This window comes from Podarcis erhardii, assembly GCF_964252035.2.
Source record: "Podarcis erhardii genome assembly, chromosome: 7".
Lineage (NCBI taxonomy): Eukaryota > Metazoa > Chordata > Lepidosauria > Squamata > Lacertidae > Podarcis > Podarcis erhardii.
In genome coordinates, this window is record NC_138511.1 from 9769906 (window position 1) to 9778224 (window position 8319).

The window sequence follows — 8319 nt, forward strand, 5'->3', positions numbered from 1 at the left end:
CTCTTCTTCTCCACCCCCCTATGCCTCAACTGTTTAAAAAGCAAAGACATGTTTAAGTCAGGTTCCGTGTTAAAATATCATTTGTGTTTTAAAAACCAGAATAACTAGAGAATTTCATCTGGAAGAAATGCTACTCCTTGCTAACTCTTCAATGTTCATCTTACACACTCACCAACACAACTAGAACATGCTAACTTCCAGCCTTTCTCAACCTGTGGGTCCCCAGATGTTGTTGAACTACAATTCCCATCATCCCTAGCTAGCAGGGCCAGAGCTCAGGGATGATGGGAGTTGTAGTCCAACAACATCTGGGGACCCACAGGTTGAGAAACACTGTGCTAAGGAAACTCCAGCCTGTGGAATCCACACAAAAGGGCAGGCATTTCTCCCTAGATTAATGGAATCATTATTCTGTCTTGACCATTGCGAGGGTAGATCAGAAATTCTCATTAGAGCTCTCCGCCTGAAACTGTTTGACAAATAACAACACTGGAGGGGAAGAGCTTCACTTGTTGGATTTCTGCCTGTCACTGCAGCTGTGAAAGGCACAGGTGGCCAGCCTCCCACAAATACCAAATAAACGTATTCATTTCAACCCAAAGCAACATCAGAGGTTTTTAAACTAAAGTTGGATGCCCATTTGCCAGGGATGCATAAGTTGTGATTTCTGCATTGCAGGAGGCTAAAGTAAATGGTCCTTGTTCCTTCCAACTCAACAATTCTATGATTCTATTGTAAATCCTCACCTAAAGGAACTCTTGCCATTTTGTATGGGATGAGCAAAAGAACTGAGGGATAATTCCTTGAGGGTTGTTAAATATGAGACAATTACAGCAGAGTCTTCACCCTTTTTAATATTAAAAGGAAAAACAATTGATGTGGCAACTGAACCACCACTCCGTACCTCACAGGAAATGGTTTGGGAATCACAGCCTTGCCTACTTCCCTCTTTAGTTATTAAAACAAAACCAACCAACCCCCCCCCCCTGCAAGTGCAAGCCAGAGTTATATACTTCTTTCCCCACAGCCAAGCACCACTTAGGCCCCAAGACATCAAAAATCAGATGAAGCTAAGCAGCGTTGGTTATGGTCCATACACGACCAGGAAACTCACAGATAGACACCACCTTTATTTCAGTCGTGGAAGAAAAGTGGGGTAAAAGTGTATAATAACAGCTGCAATCCTATGCACATTTACCTGGGACTTGCTTCCCAGCCAACATGCATTAGAGCAGGCATAGGCAAACTGGCCCTCCAGATGTTTGGGACTACAATTCCCATCATCCCTAGCTAACAGGACCAGTGGTCAGGGAATCCCAGTTGCTGGGGAACATGCATATATTATATACATAATTTGACTTGTATGCCCTCTTTCCATAGTTAGAACCATGCTCAAGGAAACTTACAACATGGGGGGGAAATACATAATTACAAACATAGCAAAAGTACAGTGGTGCCCCGCAAGACGAAAAACTCGCTAGACGAAAGAGTTTTCCATTTTTGAGGTGCTTCGCAAGACGAATTTCCCTATGGGCTTGCTTCGCAAGACGAAAACGCCTTGCGAGTTCTTTTTCTTTTTTTCCTTTTTCTAAGCCGCTAATAGCGCTAAGCCGCTAATAGCCGTGCTTCGCAAGACGAAAAAACCGCAAGACGAAGAGACTCGCGGAACGAATTAATTTCGTCTTGCGAGGCACCATTGTAGTCACAAACAATAAATAAAAAATTAAAAAGTACACAATCAAATTAAACAATTTCCACATGAATCATAATAAAATTTGAAATAAAGATGTAAAATATTAATATCAAAAACAGCAGCAACATCCTCTAAACAGTATCCCAACCCAAACATCTGTTCAGCCGTGTCAGCTTTTGTGTCGAGTCAGTCAGGGTCCTGCCCTCCCTGGCCGGGTGGGAAAAGGCCTGCAAGCCAAGGAACAGGTCTTCTAGGACTGTCCCAAGATAGATGGCGCTATGGCACCCTTCATAAGATAGAATTCCTGGCTAGATGGGTGCCCTTTGGTCTGATTCAGCACATCTCTCCATTATGTTCTTATTTTTAATTGGTGGTGTGGAGAGCCCCCTCTAAAGCCCTATTACCTGCTTCTCTGCTTTCTTTTTAAAGCTCTCACGCCTTTTAGGATTTGTACCGAACGTGCGACTATTTAAAGCAAGGTCATTCCATGCACATTCATGAAAGAGAACACAATGCAGCGTTTACACACAAGCAAGGTGGAGGTGGTGTAGTCATGGTTACTCCAAAATTCTTCGAGATGCATCCATTAAAAGCAAGGTTTCCTGGAAAATAATATCCATATATCTATTTCCAGCGCTACTTCTTTACATTCTGCAAAAGAGGGTACTCGTGGCTTAGAAGAATGAGAAGCATGATTCCAGTGCAACTAACATTGCAACATTTCACAGCTTTTTCCATTTGCATTTCCTGTGCACTTAGGGTGCTTTTTCCTAGTTTTGTTCTCCCTCCTCATCCTAAAGAACAATGTTGGATCACCCAGTAGTCGTGCTTAAGGCACCAACAAAGCAGCGGTACCCAGAAAAAATGAAACTTTTCTTAAAGGAATTTGACATTTGATTTTTTTTTTTTTTAAATCATCTTCCCCATTTTTCTGTTCTCTATTTATTGCTGTGCCTTTCCCCACCTAAACGGGGCGGGGGGGGGGGATCCAGCTAATGTAGATTGAAATAATGTGAGGGAATCAGATCCTGTCATGTGTTGCACATGACATACATGCTTGTATATTTTAGCATGCATGTGAGCTTTGTGTCATTTTGGAAAAAAATAATAATTGCAGTTTAGCATTGTTTTTGTTTTGAATTGTGGATGGGCACCACAATATTCAGTGCTTGTGGTCTCTAAAGATCTCAAACTGGCCCTGACTTGACATGTTGGCTGGGTAACTAAAGAAGATGCCTACTGAAATGAACCCAAAAAGAAAGAACACTTTCTCTTCATTTGGGGAATGTTCACGCGCGGAGTGAAACCAGGGACATGAAAAGCTTCACGACTTTTCTAGCCTACTTGTAGTTTTGTGGCTAGTTAAAAGCAATTATAAAACATTCGGTCCAGGAAATTCTACCGTACTTATTATTTCTCTGTGTGTCTTGAAACGGCTTGCCAAAGTTATTTCTAATGCAAGTTGCTGTGAAGTACAGTCTTCCAAGGCAAAATATTTATATAGCAGTTTAGACTCTGCAATGTACCATATTGGCCCTAATATAAGCTGCACCTTTAAAATTCGGGGGGGGGGGGGAGAGAATACCAAAATAAAAGCCGCTCCCTTAAAATTCCGCAGGAACTCACACTCGTTCTGCTTTACCGTATGTCTGTTTCAGCAGCAATATAATAAAAGCCAATTTTTGTAAGGTTGCAAATTTAAGCCGCACTTTAACTTTGCACGGTTGGAATTTAGGAAAAAAGTGAGGCTTATATTCGGGCCAATATGGTACTTCACACAGGCAGTAGTGATATCCTATATGTGAAATTTCATGTGCAACTTGTATCCTAGACACTTTTGGTAGAGGTTTGTTGCATGCTTTTGTCCCCATTCTAATCTTTAAACAAAATATTTCCATTAATAATGTAGTGCTATGAACCACCCTGAGATATCCGGATGAAGGGAAGACTACATATCAAATAAATACATAAATAATGACCAAAAAAAGGAATGATTAAAATTATTCTGGGTCTCTCCCTGACCTCAAAGCTAAGTTAGTTGCTGGGCTTTGCTGTGGGGGGTATTGGTTGTGGTATAGTAATGTTGGATTGGCTTTTTGTTCTTAAAGGCACATGGTCAGATTTGCCATTTCAGCAAGTCTCCAGCTCTTAGCAATCCTTTCTTTCATTTCAATAGAAAGGGCTTTTGTGCGACGACTGGCAGACTTCAGGCTTGCAGGATCTCCATTGTTTTTACTAGAACGCTGAGATCCACCAACCAGAAGCAGGTGCACATGACATGCACTTCTAATGAATGAATTCTGAAACCGGGAATTTGTTCTACTGTACCAGAATGAACCTGACCTCACAGTCTTTCACACACAAATCTAGTTCTGCTCACCCCCCAAGCTACCACCATTTCTGTTCTTTGGATAAGAGGCAGCCATTGTGCTGCTCCTACTGTGGAACAACTGGATGTCTGAAATCCTTGCATTTACTGCAAATTCCCCCCAAAGTTCTGAGAGTAGATCCATACCTACCTTCTGCCCCCATCCCACCCACAATGCCATTTACTGACATACCAGAGATTCAGCTATACAGCTGCAAATAAAATGTTTTGTGTGTTATAAGTGTAATATACAGTATGAGACTAGATGGCAATGGTGAGCCTTATGGAAAATTCAATGTATTTAAAAAAACCGCTTTTCATAACATTTTTTATATGGGTGTAGATTCCACCCAGGGTTTCCACCACAGCCTATGTGCTGGATCAACTCTCAGCGCCCATTTTGTACTGTTGTATCCAGTTTTTTAATACAGTGGTACCTCGGTTTTCGAGCGTCTCGGAAGCCAAACATTCTGGTTTTTGAATGCCAAAAACCCAGAATTAATGTTTCCATTTTCAAACATGCCTCATTTTTCTCAGTTTTCTCAACTGAACTTGCAGCCAGCCCTTTGCCCTTCGGTTTTCAAACATTTCGGAAGTCGAATGGTCTTCCGGAACAGATTATGTTCGAGAACCAAGGTACCACTCTGTGTACAGTGGTACCTCGGGTTACATACGCTTCAGGTTACAGACTCCACTAACCCAGAAATAGTAACACTGGTTAAGAACTTTGCTTCAGGATGAGAACAGAAATTGTGCAGTGGCGGCACAGCGGCAGCAGGAGGCCCCATTAGCTAAAGCGCTGCTTCAGGTTAAGAACAGTTTCAGGTTAAGAACAGACCTCCAGAACGAATTAAGTACTTAACCCGAGGTACCACTGTATATCAATTTTAAAGGTGTGCAAAGGCACTGAAATGGAAGAGGCCAGTGAAAGCATTATGCAACCGCTTGTCACCACGGCACAGAGCAGGGATAACGAAAATGGTGCCCTTCAGATACTGCTGGACTACAACTCCCATCAGTCCTTGCCAACACCACACTCCCTGCACTTGTGGTTACCTGCAACTAGTATACAGCGGGTGCTGCTGCGGTCTAAACCACTGAGCCTAGGGCTTGCCGATTAGAAGGTTGGCGGTTCAAATCCCCACGACGGGGTGAGCTCCCGTTGCTCGGTCCCTGCTCCTGCCCACCTAGCAGTTTGAAAACACGTCAAAGTGCAAGTAGATAAATAGGTATACCGCTCTGGCGGGAAGGTAAACGGCGTTTCTGTGCACTGCTCTGGTTTTGCCAGAAGCGGCTTAGTCATGCTGGCCACATGACCAATGTCTGCCTCCCTCGGCCAGTAAAGCGAGATGAGCGCCGCAACCCCAGAGTCGTCCGCGACTGGACTTAACTGTCAGGGGTCCCTTTACCTTTAGTATATAGCTGTCTATCATGTGTTCCAACATACACAGTGGACTAACTGGATGAGATTGTTAAGAGGTTTGGACTTTGGTGGGGAGCATCACTGCAGTCACACCCAGCTCTGTCCTTCCCATCTATGCCAGGTTCTATGGTCTCTGCATTTCCTCAGTGGCAAAGCAGACTCCGCAACCGCCTCCCTTACAGTGACAAAGGGTTGCACGATTGTTTCGCTGGCTTCTTCACTTCAATGTAGTCTTTGTGTTGCACTCTTTAGCTTTCATTGTGTGGGTGTGGCATGCCTCAGGACATTTTCTCTGCTTCTCACAGAGGTAATCTTTTATTAAAAGGGGAAATGTTGTTGTTGTTTAGTCGTTTAGTCGTGTCCAATTCTTCGTGACCCCATGGACCAGAGCACGCCAGGCACTCCTGTCTTCCACTGCCTCCCACAGTTTGGTCATGCTGGTAGCTTTGAGAACACTGTCCAACCATCTCGTCCTCTGTCGTCCCCTTCTCCTTGTGCCTCCATCTTTCCCAACATCAGGGTCTTTTCCAGGGAGTCTTCTCTTCTCATGAGGTGGCCAAAGTCTTGGAGCCTCAGCTTCAGGATCTGTCCTTCTAGTGAGCACTCAGGGCTGATTTCCTTAAGAATGGATACGTTTGATCTTCTTGCAGTCCATGGGACTCTCAAGAGAAGGGGAAATGTTAGAGGGGACAAAACCCAAGCAGCTGCTACAGGATCATTGCTTTATTAAGAGAAGCTTCAAAAAACCACCTTGCCAAAGTTCTAGTCCATGTAGTCGAAAACGTCTCAATGGCAGGATGGCAAACACTGGGTTAAAGCGTCAAGACCATGGGTAGGCAAACTATGGCCCAGGGGCCGCATCCGGCCCGCGGATGGTCCGGGAATCAGCGTGAATGTGTCCTTTTATTTAAAATGCATCTCTGGGTTATTTGTGGGGCATAGGAATTTGTTCATTTTTCTTCTTCAAAATATAGTCCGCCCACCCCCCAGGTCTGAGGGACAGTGGACCAGCCCCCTGCTGAAAAAGTTTGCTGACCCCTGGTCAAGAGTGTACAGAGGAGCAGCTGTATTAGTCTGTTACAGCTAAAACAAATGCCCTTGCTTAGGGAATCTTAAATAGCTCAGGCCAGAGGTTCCCAAACTAGTCCACAGCATCTACAGCATCTTGGAAGAGGTGTAACATCATGGGAGGGGTGTTTCCAGGTATCCCAGGGACAGTAAGCAACATCACAAGGGTAGGGGTTTCTAGGACCAAGGCGAAAGTCAAGCTCTTGTTTTTGCTCTTGAATGTTGTTAATGTACCGTAATCTTGTTTTATATACTGAAATACTGTTGGTTTGTTTTTTGTATGCTGTCATGTTCGCTATTGTGCTGTTGTTTTATTGTGCATTCCTCTTTTCTTTGCTATATGCCACTTTGAGCATATTTTTGGGTGGAAAAGCAGCCTACAAGTAATGAATGAACAAGCATGCCTGTAAACCTAAGATTACAAATCATACAACATCAAGCACAGCACATTGCTACAACAGGCAGTAAAATCATTAAGTGGTCTATCAAGATCCTCTGCAATTGTCAAGGGGTCCATGGGTTTGGGAACCAATGGCCTAAGTTTTCATGTACCATACTAAAGCGCATGTAAGATGCATGGAGTAAAATCTTAATTGGCAGCTCTATAAAGAAGAAAATTGTAAGGGGTGGGAGCAAACTAGTCCGTGACAATCAGCTTAAAAGCTTAAAGAGAGCACACCCTTTTTCACAGCTTGGTGATAATTCCCTGAGCACTGCTAGTATGATTGCATTATCAGCTGTAGTGGGAAGGGAGCCATAAGCACAAAACAACTGTAGATGGCAGAGATATCCTGGCATTGATAAGCTAATTAAGACATGTACAGTGGTTTACGAACTTAATCCGTTCTGGGAAGTCCGTTCTTAAACCAAAGCGTGCTTTCCCATAGCAGCGGGGGACTCAATTTACAAATGAACACACTCAACAGGAAGCAAAACATGTTCTTTTTCCAAGGCAAAATTCACAAACCAAAATACCAACTTCTGGGTTTGCAGTGTTCTTAATCCAAGCTGTTCATAAACTAAGCTGTTCTTAAACCAAAGTACCGCTGTAGTGGGTGAAAAAAATAAATAAATCCTGTCTCAATTTAACCCGCAAGTGATGGCACTGAACTTCTTGTTCTGGAATGGTGAGCAGGACTCAGAGTACACCAAAGTTTGAAGAGGATGTAAAATGTGATTTAGTAGTCTGCAAATGGCAGACGTTTTCGTTATGCCAGAAAGCATATTTGTATTTTGCTCACCCAGCCCTTTTAAATAGCTTAGGTAGTTTTCAAAAAGCAGGGCAGCACAGAGAGCTCCATTTTGTTGTGTGCCTGTAGTTTTTTCCCTTTTATGGTTTGCTTTGCTTCTAACTTATTTATCGTAAGCCACCAAGGGAACAAATGTCAAATAAATGGCTGAACAGTCACTTCAAAGAAGCATTCGGGGGAGTCTGGAAGAGCGATCTTTGCTTTGTGAATTGCGGTGTAACCAGTTGCACTGAGTTCAATGGGATTTTCTCCGCTAAATAGGTATAGCTTTGCACCCACAGACTTTTTAAGGCAGGGAAATAAGCAATTTCTACCCACCAACTCTTCCTATATCCACAGATCTGCTCACCCATCTGGTATCCAGACCCACGACAGTTCAACCCTTTGGACTTTGAATGACAGGCCCTAACCAACTTTGGTTATAGTCTAGGGCAGTGTTTCCCAACCTTGGGCCTCCAGCTGTTTTTGGACTACAACTCCCATCATCCCTAGCTAGCAAGACCAGTGGTCAGGGATG